The sequence below is a fragment of the Solanum stenotomum genome, chromosome 6 (genome assembly GCF_019186545.1).
Source record: "Solanum stenotomum isolate F172 chromosome 6, ASM1918654v1, whole genome shotgun sequence".
NCBI classification, from domain to species: Eukaryota; Viridiplantae; Streptophyta; class Magnoliopsida; order Solanales; family Solanaceae; genus Solanum; species Solanum stenotomum.
Window position 1 is genome coordinate 15,723,760 of NC_064287.1, and position 22,518 is coordinate 15,746,277.

Consider the following 22,518-nt stretch of genomic DNA (forward strand, 5'->3'; position numbering starts at 1 on the left):
CTCGATGGAATCATGTGATTTTTGAGTATGCTGTAGCCCTTGATTAGGGGAATCATTCCCATTCAAGAGTTTTCGTTGAATCTGCTTATGTCAATCTGGGGAAATAATATTCTGAATCCCTTCCAGCTCCCTTTCTGAAATCGTGATGTTCATCGCCTCTGTATTTTGCGATTTCGTGGAGTTGTAGGATGAATTAGATGATGCTTCTTGGTGGGTTTTGTTCGTCTCCTCAGAGTGCCTCAGATGGCTTTGGTCCGGCAGCCTGAAAAGGTTCACCGGCGGCGCACGCGCCATTCCAGCAGATGAACTAGCCGTTGGAACTGTAGCAGCTGTGCAGATTTTTGAGAGAGTCCCGCTTAGAGAGAGAAATTAGAGAGAGAAAAAAATTGGGAAATGGGGAAGCGATAGGGTTTGGGTTTATGGTTTAGGGTTTAAGGTTTAGAGTTTAGAGGTTAATGTTTAGGGTTTAAGGTTTAACGTTTAGAGTTTAGGATTTAGGATCTAGGGTTTAGGGTTTATGGTTTATGGTTTATCGTTAAGGTTATAGGGTTTAGGTTTTAGTGTTTAGGGTTTAGGGTTTTAAGTTTCAAATTTAGGGTTTTAGGTTTTAGGTTTAAGGTTTAAGGTTTAGCGTTTAAGGTTTAGGGTTTAAGGTTTAGGGTTTAGTTGTTAGAGTTTGGATTTAGGGTTTAGGGTTTTGAGTTTAGGATTTAGGGTTTAGGGTTTAGGGTTTAGAGTTTATTATTTAGGGTTTAGGGTTTAGAATTTTGATTTAGGGTTTAGGGTCTAGGTTTTAAGGTTTAGGGATTAGGGTTCAGGGTTTAGAGTTCAAGGTTTAAGGTTTAGGGTTTAGGTTTTATGGTTAAGGGTATAGGGTTTAGGGTATAGGTTTTAGGGTTTAGAGATTTTGGATTAGGGTTAAGGGTTTAGAGTTTAGGATTTAGGATTTAGGGTTTAGGGTTTAGGGTTTAGAGTTTAGGATTTATGGTTTAGGGTTTAGGGTTTAGTGTTTAGGGGGTTTATTGTTTAGGGTTTAGAATGTAGGGTTTTGAGTTTATGATTTTGGGTATAGGATTTAGGTGTAGAGTTAGGTTTTAGGGTTTAGGTTTTCACGTTTAGATTTTAGGATTTAGGGTTTAGGGTTTAGGGTTAGGGTATAGGATTTAGGGTTTAGGGTTTAAGGTTTAGGGTTTAGAGTTTAGGATTTAGGGTTTAGGGTTTAGTGTTTAGGTTTTAGGGATGACCGTTAGGGTTTAGCGTTTAGGGTGTAGGGTTTAAGTTTAGGTTTTAGGTTTTAGGGTTTACGGTTATGGTTTAGGGTCTAAAGTTTAGGTTTTAGGTTTTAGGTTTTAGGGTTTAGGGTTTAGGGTTTAGGGTTTAGGGTTAAGGTTTAGGGCTTAGTTTTTAGGGTTTAGGTTTTAGGGTTTATGGTTTAGGGTTTAGGGTTTAGGGTTTAGGGTTATATGTTTAGGATTTAGGGTTTAGAGTTTAGGAATTAGGGTTTAATGTTTAGGGTTAGGGTTAGGGTTTAGGGTTTAGGGTTTAGGGTTAGGTTTTAGGTTTTAGGGTTTAGGGTTTAGGGTTTAGGCTTTAGTGTTTAGTCTTTAGGGTTTAGGGTTTAGGGTTTAGTGTTTAGTCTTTAGGGTTTAGGGTTAGGGTTTAGGGTTTTGCATTTAAGACTTAGCATTTAGGGTTTAGGGTTTAGAGTTTAGGATTTAGGGTTTATAGTTTAGAATTTTGAGTTTTTGATTTAGGGTTTAGAGTTTAGGATTTAGGGTTTAGGTTTTAGTCTTTTGATTTAGTATTTAGGGTTTAGGATTTAGGGTTTATGGTTTATGGTTTAGAGTTTGGATTTAGGGTTTAGGGTTTAATGTTTAGGGTTTAGGGTTTAGGGTTTAGGGTTTAGGGTATATGGTTTAAGTTTTAGGTTTTAGGTTGTAGGGTGTAGGGTTTACAGTTTAGGGTTTAGAGTTTAAGATTTAGGGTTTAGTGATTAGGGTTTAGGGTTTAGAGTTTAGGATTTAGGGTTTTGGATTTAGGGTTTAGGTTTAGTGTTTAGGGTTTATGTTTAGGGTTTAGGGTTTAAGTTTAGGGTTTAGGGTTTAGGATTTAGGGTTTAGTGTTTAGTGATTAGTGTTTAGTGTTTAGTGTTTAGTATTTAGTGTTTAAGGATTACGGTCTATGGTTTAGGGTTTTTAGTTTAGGATTTAGGTTTTATTATTTAGGTTTAGATTTAGGGTTTGAGGTTTAAGGTTTAGGGTTTAGGGTTTAGGGTTTAGCATTTAGGGTTTAGGGTCTAAGGATTAGGTTTAGGGTTCAGGATATAGGGTTAGGGTTTAGGATTTAAGGTTTAGGGTTTAAGGTTTAGGATGTAGGGTTTTGAGTTTAGGCTTTAGGGTTTACGGTTTAGGGTTTAGTGTTAGGGTTTGGGGTTTAGGGTTTCGGTGTAGGGTTTAGGTTGTAGGGTTTAGGGTTAAGGTTTATGGTTTAGGGTTTAGGGTTTAGAATTTAGGATATAGGGTTTAGTGTTTAGGTTTAGGTTTTAGGGTTTAGGTTTAGGGTTTAGGGTTACGAGTTTAGGATTTAGGGTTTAGTGTTTAAGGTTTAGGGTTTAGGGTTTAGGGTTAGGGGTTAGGTTTTTGAGTTTAGGATTTAGGGTTTAGGGTTTAGGGTTTTGGGTTTATTGTTTAGGAGTTAGGGTATTAGAGTTTGGATTTAGGGTTTAGGGTATTAGAGTTTGGATTTAGGGTTTAGGGTATAGGGTATAGTGTTAGGGTGTAGGGGTTTGAGTTTAGGATTTGGGGTTTAGTGTTTTGATGTAACACGACATACATGACACGACCCAGGGGTACCCATAGATGTAACACGGTGTACTTGACCCCAAAGGGGTCTCATACAAGCCCTTAGCATAATCATAAACATAAAGTGATAGAAATGATGCAGAATTAAAAATTTCTTACAATCGAAGTCATTTCATAAAAGGAAAAGAACTCTAGACATAGTCTTTGATACGATTATCACAAGAAGAATCACAATAAACAGCGGAAAACAAGAAATATAGAAGAAGATACACAAGATAAGAAACAATTGGCAACTAAAGGATGTATTAAATCCAATAACCACCAATTTCGATACTAACAAGCACCTCAACTGAATAAATAGATAGATACAAAAAGAGGAAACAAAGAGTAACCTATGGGTATGTTAAACCCAAAGACCTCACTTCGTTAATCCAACAAGAAGCACCTAACTCTTACGAAGACCTCAAGGGAATCGATATCCCAAGCAACCCATGTTTCTAAACAAAGTTCAACAAAAACTTACCAAGCTTTCAAACACTCACACAACGAGTTCAATTCATCATTCATCAATAGTCAAAGTAGTCTACCCAAAAATGAACCCTAAAGGCCTATTTATAGTTTTAGGCTAGTACAACATAAAAATGTGCAAAAGTGACCCGGAAGTGACAAAGGGCGAGCCAAGTCGGGTTCGCCTAGTGGACTCGGTGGTGCGCGGACCTGGTCGACAAGTTTCTCTATGTTGGCCTCAGCTCTAGCCACATTCTGGAACTTTAGGCATGCTGGGACCATCACCTAAGTCATTGGGAGATGCGCCCAGTGGGACTTGCTCGCCGAAAGGACCCCATGCAATCTTCAAGGTTTGAAATCCCTTGTTTGCCATCAACACCATCTCGAGCACCTGCATCTTCATGAATAACCCTTGCATTCTTTGAAGGTCTTAAGCTTGGCTTTTCTAGTAAATGGCCTTGATGAGATCCGTATCGCATCATTCTCTCCTTCTTGAAAAGAATTTGTCCTCAAATTCGACGGATCATCAACCTTCACAGTTGGGAAAGGGACAGATCGCACACATTGAAAGTGTTGTGCACTTGATATTTCGGAGGAAGGGAAACCTTGTAGGCATTGTCGTTGAGCCGCTCAATCACGGGAAATGGTCCATCATTTCTCGGCATGAGCTTCGTCTTGCGATGGGTGGGGATTTGCTCCTTGCGAAAGAGTACCCACACCCAATCATCCGGTTCAAACACGATCCTCTTACGGCCCTTGTTAGCCCTTTTAGCTACATCTTTGGTTCTTCTTCACTAAGTGCAGCCGCACCTTTTCATGAAGCCATTTCAGCTCTCTTACTCCCATGTAAGATTAAGACAACATCTTGAGACAGATGAGTGAGAGCTAAAGGGGTTAGGGGATTAAAACCATAACCACTTCAAATGGAGTCATGCCAATAGTACTATGAATAAATCGATTATATGCAAACTCAACTAAAGGCAAATGTTCCTCTCACGAGGCCAACTTTCCATGAACGACGGCACGAAGCATAGAACCCAAGGTTCTATTCACAACTTCAGTTTGGCCATCAGTTTATGGGTGACAAGAAGTTGAGAACAACCACTTAGTACCAAGTCTACCTCACAATTCCTTCCAAAAGTGACTATGTAATTTTGGATCCCTATCACTTACAATGGTTTGAGGAATTTCATGCAATTTAAAAATATGCTCAACAAACAAAGATGCTACATTGGAAGCATCATCACATTTATGACATGGAATGAAATGAGCCATCTTTGAAAATCGATCAACGACAATAAAGATGATATCTCTACCTCTTTTGGTCCTTGGCAAACCCAAAACAAAGTCCATAGAAATATCAAGCCAAGGACTTTAAGGGGTGGGGAGTGGAGTGTATAAACCATGGGGAAGGAGGCATGACTTAGCATGTCGACATTCAACACATTGACCACAAATTCGAACATCTTTATGCATTTTAGGCCAATAGAATTGTTACTCAAGAATTTCCCTAGTTTTCTCAATACCAAAATGACCCATTAAACCCCCATTGTGTGCCTCCCTCACAAATAGTTCTCTCCAAGAGCTCATAGGCGCACAAAGTCTCTTGCCTTTGAACAAGAAACCATCAAACTTGGAATAGGGAGTAGAAGAACTATCCCTCATCCACCTTTCCCTCTCCCATTCCTCATAATCTTCTAAGATTTGAGCAAACACGGGATCCTTGGGATACAATGCCTTCAAACATTCAAAGCCAATCAATTTGGAAGACAAAGTATTTATCAACACATGTTTTCTAGACAAGGCATCGGCCACCATATTATTCTTTCCATTTTTGTATTGGATTACATAAGGGAAATTTTCAAGGAATTCAATCCATTTGGCGTGCCTCTTGTTCAACTTTTCTTGGGCCAGAATATGCTTTAGCGACTTATGATCAGCCCTAATGACAAATTCCTTGGGCCACAAGTAATGTTGCCAATTACCCAAAGCCCTAGTCAATACAATTCAAGATCATAAGTGGAATAATTCAAAGTAGCACCATTTAGCTTTTCACTAAAGTAAGCAATGTGTTTTTGGTCTTGCATTAAGACAGCTCCAATGCCTACTTTACTAGCATCACATTCCACTTCAAATATTTTATCAAAATCAGGTAATTGCAACAAAGGAGCGGAACTAAGCATAGATTTTAAGGCCTCAAAAGCCTTGGCTTGTTCCTCTCCCCACTTAAAAGGTTTATCCTTTTGGATTACCTCTATCAAGGGGATCGCTATGGTACTAAAACCTTTGACAAATCGTTTATAAAAGCTAGCCAACCCATGAAAGCTTTTAACATCGCTTATGGATTTCGGAATTGGCCAATTCTTAATAGCCTCAAATTTAGACTCATCAACTTCAACCCCTCTTGAACTCACAACAAAGCCCAAGAAAACAACTTAATCAACATAAAATGAGCATTTATCAAGATTAGCATTAAGCTGCTCCTTCCTAAGTACATCAAACACACATCTCAAATGCTCAACATGATCATGCATGGTCTTACTATAAATCAAGATATCATCAAAATAAACAACCATAAATTTCCCTATAAAGGGTTTCATCACATGATTTATGAGACATATAAAGTTACTAGGAGCATTAGTGAGGCCAAAGGGCATCACCAACAATTCATATAGAAAAAACTTGGTCTTGAATGCGGTTTTCCATTCATCACCGGGGTTCATCCAGATTTGATGATAACCACTCCTAAGATTAATTTTTGAAAACACAAAAGATCCATTCGATTTATCAAGCATATCATCTAACCTAGGAATATAATGAAGATACTTTATCGTAATTTTGTTGATGGTCCGACAGTCAACACACATGCGCCATGTTTCATCTTTCTTTGGAACCAATAAAACCGGCACAACACATGGACTCATGATCTCCTTCACATAACCTTTGTTTAGGAGTTCCTCAACTTTCTTTTGTAGCTCCTTGGTGTCCTCTGGATTGCTTTGATAAGCTGCCTTGTTTGGCAGTTGTGATCCCGACACAAAATTAATTTGGTGCTCAATTCCCCGAAGAGGGGGCAATCCACTTGGAAGCTCCTTTGGGAAGACATCCTCATAATCCTGCAAAAGAAAGGAAATAGAATTAGGAAGGGAAAAATGCGATTGGTTAGCTTGTAGTACATGATCCCTATGTGTGATAAGGATCAAAGAACTTTCAGACTCAATTTCCTCCCTTATCTCTTTGTAATTAGCTAACAACACTTATGCCTTTCCTTTCAACTTCCTCCTCCCCTCCTCTTCTTAGCTCTCGGCCTCCACATGTTTCTCTTCATACTTTTTCTTTTCCCTCGACTCACTCATCCTTTGATATATATCATTGACTTGAGAGGGGGACATATGATGAAGAACATATTTATGATCATTCAACACAAGTGAGTACTTGTTGATTCTCCCATCATGTTTGGTTGAACGATCATGTTGCCAAGGTCTCCCGAGTAGCATGTGACAAGCTTGCATTGGGACCTCATCACATAGAACCTCATCTTGATACTTCCCAATCTTAAACTTGATCATCACTATTCGATGCACCCTCAATTCTCCACACTCACTCAACCATTGAAGTTTGTAAGGTGTAGCATGCTTAGTGGTAGGAATTTTTAAGAATTCCACTAATGCAGTAATAGAAACATTTGCACAACTCCCACTATCAATGATTAAGGAGCACACATTATCCTTGATGAAGCATTTAGAGTGAAATAGATTCTCTCTTTGGCTCGGATCATCCAAGGCCTTACTAATCATTGCTCGCCTCACCACATATAGAGGAGCGACACTCTCTCCTTCTTTGACACAAAGATCTGGTTCCTCATATTCTCCATCTTCAAACTCATCCTCTTCTTGAGGACCTTCTTCACATTAACCTGTTGGTTCCTCCTCCGCACTAAGATAGATTTTACCTCTTTGGATTAGAGCATTCAATCAATTTGGACACTCACACATAATATGACCCCACCCTCTACATTTGTGACATTGAATTCCTCTAGGCAATTTGGTTGGGTCAGTGGTACCCTTTTCTCTTGGCGGGTACTTTGGAGTGTTCCCTTCGAAGGGCTTCTTCTCATACGTCTTCTTGAGATCCACACCCTTTCCCCAACTCGACGATGTTGGAACTATCCCTTTGTTCTTGCTCCAAGAATTAGAAGATGAAGTCATATACTTAGCCACCTTCTCCTCTTTATATTCACACTCTATCTCATGGGCTGTCTCAAAGACATCGTTCAAAGTAGCAAACCTATGAATGGTCATATTTGAAGAAATCTCTTTGTTCAGCCCTACCTTGAAGTGAATCACGACATGCTCTTCAATCTCTCTATTCTAGCTTCATGACTATGTTTTAGAACTCATCATGATAGGCTACAACACTTTTACTTCCTTGCCTCAAGTTGTATAATTTGGCAAGTAATCCTTGGTGGTATCTCTACGGCACATACTTAGCTCTCATCAATCTTTTCAATTCGGGCCATGGTGGAGGATGACCTTCTTGAACAACTAAGTGATACCATGTGACAACATATCCTCCGAATTGAGCGATAGCATAGCAACTACTCTTGACCTCCACCAAATCATTGACATTGCAAATCCGGTCACATTGCGACTCCCATTCTAAGTAAGCATCGAGATTGCATTCCCCTTTGAATGTTGAAAACTGAAAACTCATGTTTGAGTGTTGAGATCTTGGTAAGATTTTGTTGCCTTTTTGTTAGAAACGTCGGTTGCTCAAGATATTGATTCCCTTGAGGTCGTAGTAAGAATTAGGTGCTATTGTAGGATTAATCGATTGAGGTCTTTGGGTTTAATATACCCATAGGTTGCCTTTGATTCCCTCTTTGTGTGTCTAATAATTTATCCTTTACTTTCCGTCTTTTCGATTTCCGCATATTATTATCATTTCTCTTGTGACAATCGTATCATTTGTCTCCTATCAAATGACAAATGATACAATTCTCATCAAGGCCATTTACTAGAAGCCAAGCTCAAGACCTCAAAGGATGCAAGGGTTATTCATGAAGATGGAGGTGCTCGAATGGTGCTGATGGCAAACAAGGGATCTTAGACCTTGAAGATTGCATGGGGTCCTTTTGGTGAGCAGGTCCCACTGGGCGCATCGCCCAATGACTTAGGCGATGGCCCCAACTTGCCTAAAGTTCCATAATATGGCTAGAACTAAGGCCAACGCAGAAAAACTCGCCGACCAGGTCGGTGCACCACCGAGTCCACTAGGCGAGCCCGACTTGGCTTGACCTTTGTCACTTCTGGGTCACTTTTGGGCCCTTTTATGATGTACTAGCCTAAAACTATAAATAGGACTTTAGGGTTCATTTTAGGGTAGATTATTTTGAATGTTGTAAACTGAAAACTCATGTTTGAGTGTGGAGAGCTTGGTAAGCTTTTGTTGCCTTTTTGTTAGAAATGTCGAATTCTTGGGATATTGATTCCCTTAAGGTCGTCGTAAGAATTAGGTGCTATTGTAGGATTAATCGAATGAGGTCTTTGGGTTTAATATACCCATAGGTTGCCTTTTATTTCCTCTTGTGAGAATTGTATCATTTGCCATCAAAGCATTGAAGTTCGTGAATGGATAGCCTTGAGGAAATTTGGATTACATCATTCTCCCCTTCTTGAAAAGGATTCGTCCTCAAATCCATACACTTAAACAACCTAATATGTAAGGCCTCATTGGTTCCACGTTCAAACAAGCCCAAGGCCACCCTTATGTTAAGTTGCACATGAACACTCTCATACCTAAGTGCGAAGGCACAAGGAGTGTTCACCCAAATTAAGACCCCATCCAATGCACTAGATAGCTTCAAGGGAGTGATTATTCCCAATTCATGAGCAGGTTCAAGTACATAAGTATTCCCCACCCAAATTGATAAACATACCTCATTCAAGCATATTGGATCAAATAATAACACCATGGAAGAATCATGCAAATGACAGATGGTGTTACTACCACACTCGGCACACTTAAAGACGACACTGGGGTCAAATGGGAAAGGATTGCATAGCATCGAGTCAAGGAGGCTCTTATTTTCCCAAGTTATACCACTACTAACATAAGATTTGCAACCCACACAAGTATGAGTATCATCATATGCAAGTAGATAAAAGTGAGTCCTCGAATCCAAACCTTGTAAAACCATATAGGTCATAAGCAAGAAGCTTATCCTCTTAGCATGATGGGTAGTACAAAGGTTAGCACTTAAAACATTTAATCGAGGAGACTCATACTCAAGGAACAACCAAACATCCTTTATTGTCATGGCTATTAAACCCACAAATGGAGAACAAGGACAATGGTTATTCTTCTCAACAACATGGTAGTACCACTTAAAAGATGATACTTCCACGAGTTCAAATACCTTCATGCATTCTCCGGGATCAAAATAATAGGATGTCCACAAAACTGGATCATACCAACAAGTGTAGACCACATTGACACCCTGATCCACATGCAATGCACATTTAACCCAACTAGGGATTTCATCACATGCAAAGAGATAGTAAAGGAAGGTACATACTTCACCTTCTCTTGGCAAATATCTTCTACCCCGATAAGATGCACAATCAACAAGATCATGCTCAGGGTAAGAAATAGACAAGGGGTCTAGGAAGCTATCCTTCGCCACACACAATGTAGGCCCTTCAAGTGGATGGTAAAACCTCAAGAAGAGCTTTCCTGCATAGGGAAATGAATTAACAATGTCGCCCACTTTATGCCTTCCATTTTGACCAGGCATTCCCACATGAATTCCACAACTCAGCTTACTACCGGGGTCAAATGGAAAGGTCTTCCAAGAACTTGGATCAAGTGCACCTCCATATATCAGGTTGACACTCTTTCCTCCCAACAACATACTCTACTCAACAACATGAGCATCATAAGTAAACAAGTAATAGAGAAAGGTGTCCCACAATACAACTTCCTTCAAGGTGTTTTCATGGGTATGACTACTAATAGATTCAAACTCATGGGTCATACCATTGACAATTGGGACACACTAAGAAGAAAGGGAATGGGAAAACAAACATGCTTCCTCCTCAACACATTCCTTCCCTACAAGATTTATAATATTATTAATAGTCTTAAATTTGTTAACTGACTTATAATTGTGATATTGTTTAAGATAGAATTTAATGCTTCCTAAATATAAATAAATATTATTTATACTAAATTCAAAATTTTAAATTTTATTTCTAATAAAATTATTTTGAAATTTTTGAAATTTGATTGTCTTTTTAACAATTTTCTTTAGAAATGGAAAGGTAGTAGGATGTTTTAAAACTGATTTTTTTTAAAGAAGAAAATTGTGATGGTCAATAATAAATATTTAGATTAAGGATAACAATGAAAAATAAAAATATTTAGTTGGATAATCACTTCTTTTTGTACGTTCACTTTAAATACTATTTTATTTTATTTTTAGATGAAAACTTTTACATATATATATAAATTGATTGTCATAAAAAATACTCTATTCCAGAAAAGAAATTTAAAATGGAATTAATTAATTGGATATTATTTTTTTCACATTAAGTTAAAATACAGATTTAAATATTTTTTAAATAACATTTTTATAATGTCATTGGCAACAACATAGCGTATAAAAAAGTTCTAATCCGCTATAATTCTTATCTACAATAACAAAATTCTTGGCAACTGAAAAAATATATATAATTTAAATTACTATTGCTATTAGGACTTATTCCAAACAGTTTTTGCATTATACACATTCTCCTAAATTATTCTTGTGCTTTTCTCCTTATTTTAATATATGCACCGAAAGTGTTAAGAGAAAAAATCCACTAAAGTTATTATCTCATTTGCTTGACCATATTTGTTTTATTATTTTATTAAATCATCTGATTTACGGACATTTATGTCACACCCCAATACTAGGTGAGGCAGACAAGTAGCATATGAACACATGTTTTACAAGTGACCTATGATGAGAAAGTGAACTACTATGTAGATAGATTTACTGATGCGAAGCCACATACACAACACATGTCGACTAGCTGAACCAATACATGTGACAAGTAAAACTATGAATACCCATGATAGTTTTACAATGTCTACAAAGCCTCTATGGAATCCATGCATGTACCAACTATCAAAATACGCATAGTAAAGACTCGGCAAAGCCTCGAATCAACCTGGAGATTACCAACAATCGCTAGTATCATGTGCTTCTATTGGGGAGATCTACTAGTTGAGTACCTATACCTGCAACATGAAATGCAGCGTCCCCAATAAGGGACGTCAATACGAAAGAACATACTAAATATGTAAGGCATAATACAACCATATATAAAATGAGAGCTCCAGTGAAACCAAATAGAAATAGAAAAGGATTAGAGACCACCATTGCTTATACTTATGAAATCGTGTATGTTACATTCTTTTTTTTTCTTTTCTGTACTTTATAATCTTTGTAAGGCATGTTATACAAATGACCAACTGATCAGTGGTAGAAGAGGATGACCCATGCTAGCATTTTAACCCCTGGGATGTTGTCCTCATAATTAAACAATTTGGGATCTGCCCATGCTAGGTTTTTGCCCCTGAGTTGCCACCCTTCTGTATCAATTGGGATTGACCCATGCTAGGCTTTCGTCCCTGACCTGCCACCCTTCTATACTAATTGTGATCGATCCCCGCTAGGCGTTTTAACCCCTGGGATGTTGTCCTCATAATTAAACAGTTTGGGATCGGCCCATGCTAGGTTTTTGCCCCTGAGTTGCCACCCTTGTATACCAATTGGGATCGACCCATGATAGGCTTTCGTTCCTAAGATGCCACCCTTCTATATTGATTGTGATCGATCCCTGCTAGGCTTTGTCCCTGGGCTGCCACCCATAATTATAGAGATTGCTTTACTTAGTTTCTTCAATCTTTGAGATTGTTGTTTTGGTGGTCACAGTCTGTATTAAGCTTTAGAACCACAGACAAGTAGTAGAAGACATGACAATAGTAACTTAGACAGGGACAATGACATAAGGAGCTATGTAACATTAATGCATTACTTATGAGCTTAAATGACACAATTGACTTTAATTGGCTAAGAGGATAATTCACCAAGCTTGCTTTTGCAAATACCATTTCTATACTAGCATATAGGAGGAGGATAATTACATAAATGTAGAGAAATGAACATATAATGAAGTAATTTGAAATGCTAAGGAGAGGGGAAAATATTGTTATCCATATTGTAGATCATACGCTGCCACTATGTTTCCTTTAGGCATAATACATAAACATGACCTTTAACTTGACTTCATTTGATAACTATGACCTTTAACTTTGGGTGTGCACAAGTAAGCACTGGAACTTGTACAAAATTGAACAAATAGACACTTTCGTCCTACATCGCACCCTACATGACAATTTTGTGTCCTACATGGCATCCTACGTGTATTACGTCACGTAGGATAAATATGTATACTTGTTCAATTTTATACAAGTTTAAGTGTCTATTTGTGCACACCCAAAGTTGGAGGGAATAGTTTCCAGTTGAAGCCAAGTTAAGGGTCATGTTTATATTATGTCTTTCCTATTAGGAATAGAACTTAGGAAATTCACTTCATTGATATTAATCACAAGTATCAGATTTCATGCCAAGGTATATAGAAGCGAATAACCTTACATACCTTGATATACAATTCAAAAAGTATGACTTAAGCTCATTCTCTTCAGATTACTAATCTATAATAAAATAAGTTGTAAGACTAGTATTAGTAGCTAATCAACCAATTTGAGCTACTTGATATCACCAAAATAGTAACCAAGCAGTAAGCATGTAATTTATCTAGCAAATATTTTCTTTCCTTCCCTTCCCCTTTAATCGCGTCTATATAATATACAACCTTGGTATCAGCTCCTCCCCAATACTCCCTACAATATTTGAGTCCTTTAACGTCTCTATGACTTCTCCACACATCTAGTCACATCCCTTATCATAACATACATAAAACAGTCCTTAAAAATAAAAATGTGACAGAAGCAATATGAATCACGATTTCTGATCACCAGCACTTGAAGAGCTAACATTATGAAAACATCAAGGTTAAGGGAGATCACAAATAGAGAATTGAATATTAGAATGCGGAAGCACAAAGAATAGAAACAAAAAAACTAACTAAAGATATGGGAAATTCGAAGGAAAGATCCACAAATTTCCAAGGATTAGATGTTCTAAGGTCTTGAAAAGATCCAAGTAACAACGTATAGATTTATGGAAGAAATCTAACGCCTTTACTTGAGAAAACGAATCAAAACGATAGATTCGGATCTTGACCGCTTTATGAGTAACTAAAGACAATAATTAGTATGTAGAAACTAATCACCTTCTAAAGAATACCAAAACGAAACCAAATATATCACAAAAAGAAGTTACTTTATACCTTAAACTATGAAACTAGTAAAGGTTTAAAGATAAATTCTCAAAGAACAAGTCACAAAGGTTCAAAAAACTCTCTCTAATATTATTAATATCAATCTAAATTGTCTTTAATAAATGAAAAGGACTCCTATATATAGGAGAAGGGTAAAAAAACGTCCAAGGAACCCTAGAAAGACAATTACAAGGAATCCTACTCTAGAAAGGAAATAAAGTAACCTAACTAGGAACAAATTTAGTACTTCTAGAAAAGCATTAAATGGTACTTAGGAGACCATAAATAGACTAAGGAAAATATTAATAAGCTATATATAAATAAATAAATAAATAAGGTAAATCCCAACTAGGAAAAGAATCTTGACAATCTTGGAAAGTTTGACTAGTCTTCTCTCAAAACTTGGGCAGAAAGCAACTCTTGTTGTGGCTGATTCTTGGATTCTTCTTGACCTTATTTGCACGAAATTGGACCTTAAAATTCCTCATCTTCGGCTTGAATTTGGGCCACCAAATAATTGTAGCATTTGGAAAATTCCTCTCCCTTGGGCTTGAGTTTTTCCCTAATAAGACACCTTTGGATCAGCGATTGAAGCCCATTGAGCTTATCATTGAACTCCTTGGTTTGAGATCTTTTTATGGGCCTCCTTGGAGTTTCTAAAGCTTCATCCTTGTCCTTCAATGGAGTAGAGCTTCCTTGTATGCTATCATTCCCCTCTTCTTGAAGAGAATTCGTCCTCGAATTCAAATCTGCATCAAAATGGGAAAGATCAGAAACATTAAAAGTAGCACTAACTTGGAACTCACCAGGAAGATCAAGTATATAAGTATTGTCTCCAATCCTTTCAAGGACTTTGTAAGGCCCACTTCCTCTAGGATCTAGTTTGGTCTTTCTTTTGGAAGGAAATCTTTCCTTTCTCATATGCACCCAAACCAAGTCACCAGGTTTAAACACAACATATTTTCTGCCCTTATTCCTTCGCAATGCAACTTCCTTATTCTTCTTTTCAATTGCAAGCCTTGTTTGTTCATGAATTTTCTTCATCATATCAGCCTTCTTCTTACCATCAAGATTAGCAAAATCATTAGTAGGCAAAGGTAATAAATCAAGGGGGGTAAGGGGGTTGAATCCATATACAACTTCAAAAGGAGTCTTACCAGTAGAAGAATGGAAGGTCCTATTATAAGCAAATTCTACAATAGGTAAGTAATCTTCCCAAGAAGTCAACTTTCCTTTCAAAACAGCCCTCAACATGTTCCCTAAAGTTCTATTAACCACTTCCGTTTGCCCGTCCGTTTGTGGGTGACAAGATGTAGAAAATAGCAATTTAGTTCCCAACTTTCCCCAAAGAATTCTCCAAAAGTGACTTAAGAACTTGGCATCCCTATCACTAACAATAGTTCTAGGTATTCCATGCAATTTAACCACTTCCTTTACAAACAAGTCAGCCACATGAGATGCATCATTAGTCTTTTTACATGGGATAAAACGAGCCATTTTAGAAAATCTATCTACTACCACAAATATACTATCCTTACCATACTTAGTCCTTGGCAGCCCCAATATGAAATCCATAGAAATATCAATCCAAGGGGAATTAGAAACAGGTAAAGGAGTATAAAGACCATGCGGCAATGTTCTAGACTTAGCCTGTTTACATTCAAGACAATAAGAACACACTTTTTCAACATCCTTTCTCATGCTAGGCCAATAAAAATGTTCAGAAAGTATTTCCAGTGTTTTGGGTACACCAAAATGTCCCATTAGCCCTCCACAATGTGCTTCCCTAACAAATAGTTCACGCAACGAGCAGTTAGGAACACATAATTTATTTTCCTTGAATAGAAATTCATCTTGAAGATTAAATTTCTCAAAAGGACCTAACTTACATTCAGCAAAAATCTCACCAAAATCAGAATCATTAGCATAGAGGAACTTGATTTGGTCAAAACCCAATAACTTTGAAGTAAGAGTAGAGATCAAAACATACCTTCTTGAGAGTGCATCAGCAACCACATTCTCCTTTCCTTGTTTGTAAGCAATTACATAAGGAAAAGTTTCAATAAACTCTACCCATTTAGCATGCCTACGACTAAGTTTACCTTGGCTCTTCAAGTATTTTAATGACTCATGATCAGTCTTGACCACAAATTCTCGAGGCCACAAGTAGTGCTGCCATGTAGCTAACGCCCTCACCAAGGCATATAGCTCCTTATCATAAGTTGAGTAGTTCAATGTTGCTCCACTTAGCTTTTCACTAAAGTAGGCAATTGGCTTGGAGTCTTGCATCAAAACTGCACCTATGCCCTTACCAGAGGCATCACACTCAACTTCAAAAGACTTAGAAAAATCAGGCAATTGCAAAAGAGGAGCAGAACACAATTTATCCTTCAGCAAGTTAAATGCATCATCTTGTTCCTTTCCCCATGTAAAAACCTTATCTTTTTTAATAACTTCAGTTAAAGGAGCAGCAATGGTGCTAAAGTCTCGCACAAACCTCCTACAAAAACTAGCAAGTCCATAAAAACTCCTAACTTCAGTTACATTATTAGGTTTAGGCCATTCTTTTATTGCCTTGATTTTCTCATCATCTACTTCAACTCCCTTAGAACTGACCACAAAACCTAAGAAAATCACATGATCCACACAGAAAGTACACTTTTTGAGATTAGCAAATAAGCGCTGATTTCTAAGAACTTCAAAAACTTGTTTAAGTGCTCTAGGTGTTCATCCAGATTTTGAGAAAAGATCAAGATGTCATCAAAATACACCACAATAAATTTTCCATGGAAATCTTTAAAAACATGATTCATTAGTCTTATAAAAGTGCTTGGTGCATTAGTCAACTCAAAGGGCATAACTAACCACTCATAAAGTCCATATTTGTTCTTAAAAGAAGTTTTCCATTCATCTCCAGGATTCGAATCTGATGGTAACCACTCTTTAGATCAATTTTAGAAAAGATTTTGGAACCATACAGTTGGTCCAACATGTCATCAAGACGAGGGATAGGATGGCGATACTTTACTGTTATCTTGTTGATGGCTCGACAATCTACACACATCCTCTATGTTCCATCATTTTTGGGGACCAATAAGACTGGAACAGAGCATGGGCTCATACTCTCTCGAACAAATCCCTTTTCAAGCAATTCTTTAACTTGCCTTTGTAATTCTTTGGTCTCTTCAGGATTGCTCCTATAGGCAGGCCTATTAGGAAGTTGAGACCCGGGCACAAAGTCTATTTGGTGTTCAATCCCTCTCAAAGGTGGCAATCTTCAATCCCTCTCAAAGGTGGCAATCCCTTTGGAGTGTCATCAGGAAAAACATCTTCAAAATTCTGCAAAAGAGAAAAAACACTGTTTGGCAAAGAAGGAGTTAGTTGTTCAAAATTAATCAATACTTCTTTGTAAGTAAGTAGTATTACGGGCAGCCCCTCTCTCCTAGCATTCAAACACTCTTTGGCTTTTATATAAAGGCTCTCATTTTTCTTTTCCTTAGCCTCTTTCCTCTCACCAAAACATTTTATTTTTTTACTCACACCCTCTTTTACCTCTTTACTTAGATCCCTGTCCTCTCTCTCTTTCTCTCGACCATCTCTCTTTTTTCTATCTCTTGGACTTTTTCTTTTCCCTCAAGCTCACTTTTTACCTCTCCCTTTTGTTTTCCCATTGTTTCCCTCAATCGTTTTTTATCTTCAAACACTTGAGAAGGAGATAATGGTGCAAGAGTATACTTCTTACCATTATGCAGTAGACTATACCTATTCTTTCTCCCATGATGAGTAGTATCCCTATCATACTGCCAAGGTCGGCCAAGTAAAACATAACATGCTTGTGTTGGAACTATATCACAAAGAATCTCATCTTCATACCTACCAACATTGAATGAAATCATGTATTGTTTGTTTACTTTTACTTCTCCACAATCATTCAACCATTGGAGCCTATATGGGGTAGAGCGCTTCATGCATGCAATTCCTAGTTTATCCACCAAGTATGAACTTACCACATTTACACAACTTCCCCCATCAATAATCATAGAATAAGTCTTCCCTTTTATCCCACACCTAGTATGAAACAAATTCTCCCTCTGCCCTTCATCAACACTACCCAAATTGATAGTCATAATTCTCCTAACCACCCCAATTATACCATCATTAGGCAGTTCCAAATCATCTTCCTCACTTACACCTTCTCCCTCTTCTTCTTCCCCCTCACTTTTTTCACTCTCATATTCTCCATTCTCTCTAAGTAGGATGTTTCTTCTACTTGGACATTCATGCATCATATGCCCCCTTCCATGACATTTGTGACATTGAATAGAACTTGAATGTTTAGAAGATTTAGGATTAAAGGTTTTACCTCCCTACTCAACTTTACCTTTACCTCTATCATCTTGAGGTTTGGAAGGAGCTTTCCCCTCTTGAGTTGACCATGGCGTCTTAGAGATAGTGTTTGGTCGACTTCTCCAAGAGTTATTTTGCTACTTTTTCACAATTTGTTTTTCAACTTTTACAGACAAATCAACTAACTCATCTAAAGTTACATATTGTTGTATCTCTACTACATTGGCTATTTCTGTATTTAAACCATTTAAAAATTTAGCTATTGTAGCCTCTTCTTCCTCCATGCAGTTAGCTTGGATCATAGTCATATCCATGCTTTTGAAGTACTCATCCACCGACATGGAGCCTTGCTTCAAGTGTTGAAGACGAGATTGTAGATATCTTTAGAAGTATGATGGAATACATCTCTGCCCACGTAGCAATAGGTGGTAGCTCCTCTTGCAATCTGTCCCAAGCAAGCTTTTTCCACCAAGAAGCAGCATAATCAGAAAACTCAACAACAGCAAGTCTAACATTCTTACCCTCAGAGTAGTTATGGCAATCAAAGATGGCTTCAACTCGTCTCTCCCAATCAAGGTACAAGTCTGGATCCCTTGTCCCGTTGAAAGATGGCATCTTCATCTTTATACTATTTATATTATCATCTTCTACTCTACCTCTTTGTCCCCTCCTATCTCTTCGTTCTAGATTAAATTCAACATCAAAATCATCATTATCATATTCAAGATTTACAAAAGGGATATGGGGTACATTCCTTCTAACTTGGGGTCTAACATTATTTGGGGGTACAACATTATTCTCCCTCCTAATTGCAGCTATGGTGTCATTCTGCTCGATAATCATATCCCTCATCTCTTGAAATTGAAGGGTCCATCTCTCAAATTGTTGGTGCATAGCTTGAAGGGTGAAGTCGTTCCTTCCTTTGACCTCGGCTTCTAAACGAGCCCTTTCCTCATCACCACCTGAATTAGACATCTAAAAAAAAAAAAAAAATGATTAAGTATCACACTTTTAATATGGCTTTTACCCTCTTTTAAACTCACCCACACTTGCCTTTTTCCACTCAAAATAACCTTTGAACGAGAATACTTTGTAGATTTATAATTAAACCAAAACGTGTATCAAGTTCGTAGTAATAAAGTATGGAATCTTGGGGTACAAAAAGAAAGTAAAGAACTAGTCCTAGAACAAGTAGGATTTAGTTGAAACAAAACACGAATAAAAAGGAACTTATTTTAGAATTATAAGAACAAGAAAAAAAAAATTCCTCTTATTCTTAAAGGTCTAGAATCCCCTCTTCTTGCAACCTTCTTTCTTGGAAACAAATTAATGCAAAACTTGGAGAGCAAGTAATAAGATTTCTTGAATATCAAGTAATAAACTTTCTTGGGTATCAAGTAATCAAATTTCTTGGAGGACAAGTAATTAGATTTCTTAGAGAGCAAGTTATAACTTTTTTTTTTTTTTTCTTCACGCTATTGTAAATTTTTTTTTTTTTACGTCACTATTGTTCACCCTATATTGTTTTTTTTTTTTTTTTTTTTTTTTGTTGCTCTAAGAAGAAATCCCAAGATTTATCAAGAACAGAATCTTGATAGAACCGCTCTGATACCACTTGATAACAGCAAGGTTAAGGGAGATCACAAATAGAGAATTAAATATTAGAATGCGGAAGCACAAAGAAAAGAAACAAAAAAACTAAATAAAGATATGGGAAATTCGAAGGAAAGATCCACGAATTTCCAAAGATTAGATGTTCTAAGGCCTTGAAAAGATCCAAGTAACAACGTATAGATTTATGGAAGAAATCTAACGCCTTTACTTGAGAAAACGAATCAAAACGATAGATTCGGATCTTGACCGCTTTATGAGTAACTAAAGACAATAATTAGTATGTAGAAACTAATCACCTTCTAAAGAATACCAAAAAGAAACCAAAGATATCACAAGAAGAAGTTACTTTATACCTTAAACTATGAAACTAGTAAAGGTTTAAAGATAAATTCTCAAAGAACAAGTCACAAAGGTTCAAAGAACTCTCTCAAATATTATTAATATCAATCTAAATTGTCTTTAATGAATGAAAAGGACTCCTATATATAGGAGAAGGGAAAAACGTCCAAGAAGCCAAACCCTAAAAAAACAATTACAAGGAATCCTACTCTAGAAAGGAAATAAAGTAATCTAACTAGGAACAAATTTAGTACTTCTAGGAAAGCATTAAATGGTACTTAGGAGACCATAAATAGACTAAGGAAAATATTAATAACCTATATATAAATAAATAAATAAGGTAAATCCCAACTAGGAAAAGAATCTTGACAATCTTGGAAAGTTTGACTAGTCTTCTCTCAAAACTTGGGCAGAAAGCAACTCTTGTTGTGGCTGATTCTTGGACTCTTCTTGACCTTTTTTGCACGAAATTGGACCTTAAAATTCCTCATCTTGGGCTTGAATTTGGGCCACCAAATAATTGTAGCATTTGGACAATTCCTCTCCCTTGGGCTTGAGCTCTTCTTCCCCAATAAGACACCTTTGAATCAGCGATTGAAGCCCATTGAGCTTATCATTGAACTCCTTGGTTTGAGATCTTGTTATAGGCCTCCTTGGAGTTTCTAAAGCTTCATCCTTGTCCTTCAATGGAGTAGAGCTTCCTTGGATGCTATCACATTACTTTTAAAATGTTTAAACGAGCTCATAATTGAATTTAAAGTGGACTCCCCTCCATGGCTGTCCCAACATGCTATAACCACCAGAAAATCCTCCCCAATATGGCACTATGTAAAAGAAACAATTTCCAACTCAATAACACATTCCAAATGTCCTAATTCACTCAAGCACAAGAGGGAGAAAATTACAATAGCTTACCTTGTTGGACAGAACCTCCTCAACTTGTCTTAACTTATACCTTCCAATAGCTTGAACTCCCTAATATTCAAGACCCCTAATGGTATTTAATGGCTCTGTATGAAGCTAAGAGAGAGAAAAGAGAAAGCTCTAGAAATCATATTTTTGGCAAAGTAAAAAATAATTGGTAAAAGTTGATATCAATCCCTTTTAAAGGGACTTGCTTTGACCGACTTTCTCACTCATTCTGGGCCATAATTTATCAAGTAGGTGATCCACCTACTTGGACTTTTCACTTGAGCCTTTTTGGACTTAAGAATATTGGGTCTTGGCTGTCCATTTTCCTCTTATTCTTCTACTCAACTCGGGCCACATTAATGCAAGTAGGTGGTAGTGTACTTGGCCCAATAACATGGCCAAAAGAGTCTTCGTAGGTGATGCACCTACTTGGTCCTTTGGTCTGGTCAATAAGTCAAAGTAGGTGATGCACTTATTTGTCGCCTACTAGCTTAGTTTAAGTGAAGCAAACATTTCGATATTTTATTACATTTATAGACCTTAATACATTTAACTTAACTTAAAACGTATATACACTATGTCACTTCTTAAAACGTATATACACTATGTCACTTTAAACTTTAGAATCAAATACCACCTTATGATCTCAAGTTTAAATACTTCTATCAACATCAACTTAATCGGGTCGCATTAAAATCTACGGACAGTTCACTTTAAACTTATTCTATTGTCCCTAGTCACATAGGAAACTGAGTCCATAACCATACCACAAGGCAATTTATAAGCGTTATAGAAATAGAACTAGTACACGTAGAATACGGGGTGTTACAATTTATTAGTTGTTTGAAATAAGTATAAAACATAAAAACTTACCATAAAGATGTTAATGTTTTTTTATTAAATGTATCAAATAAAAATAAATGCGAAAAGTGTAAATTCTCATAAAATAATGATTTTGACTCGCCTTAGCTAACTCAACAAAAGATGAAACCATGTCGTTAATTTCAAGTCATGACAACTTCTCAAGATATCAAACATATTTTTATACAACTTAAAATGTAGATTTGAAATTATATAGCGTTAGAGACTTTAAAATCCCATAAAATATCAAGAATCAAGTTCTATTTAGAGTTATTAAATTTTTACCTACATAATGATATAATTACAAAAATAGACATAATTCTCCATTGAGTGTAAATATGAGAGCGTTTCTTCGCTGACCTAGAAGATCCCTCAATAGATCTACCAAATAGAAGTAGAATCCACCAAAAGATATCTATATTTATCCTTTCATTATCACTATACAGACATGTTCAAACGTGACATCAATAACATACATATTACAAATTACTACCTAAATCATTTGCATACAACCACCGTTATCTATGTATTACTTGTCACTTCAAATGCTAAAGATTTAGTTGCCATCAACCAATGAAATATAAAAAAAACAATCATATGAATAGAAAGACCAACACGAAAGCAAAAAATGTAATCATGTTTAAGTGGTTGAATAAATATAAAGAGACTTGAAATTCTGAAATTAG

The 22,518-nt window shown here is 36.8% G+C and overlaps 1 pseudogene; it reads right to left on the reverse strand.

The window, feature by feature from the left end:
* Positions 1–7,781: 7,781 nt before the first annotated feature.
* On the reverse strand, positions 7,782–18,420 carry LOC125868513 (uncharacterized; annotated as a pseudogene).
* Between the last annotated feature and the right edge of the window lie 4,098 nt (positions 18,421–22,518).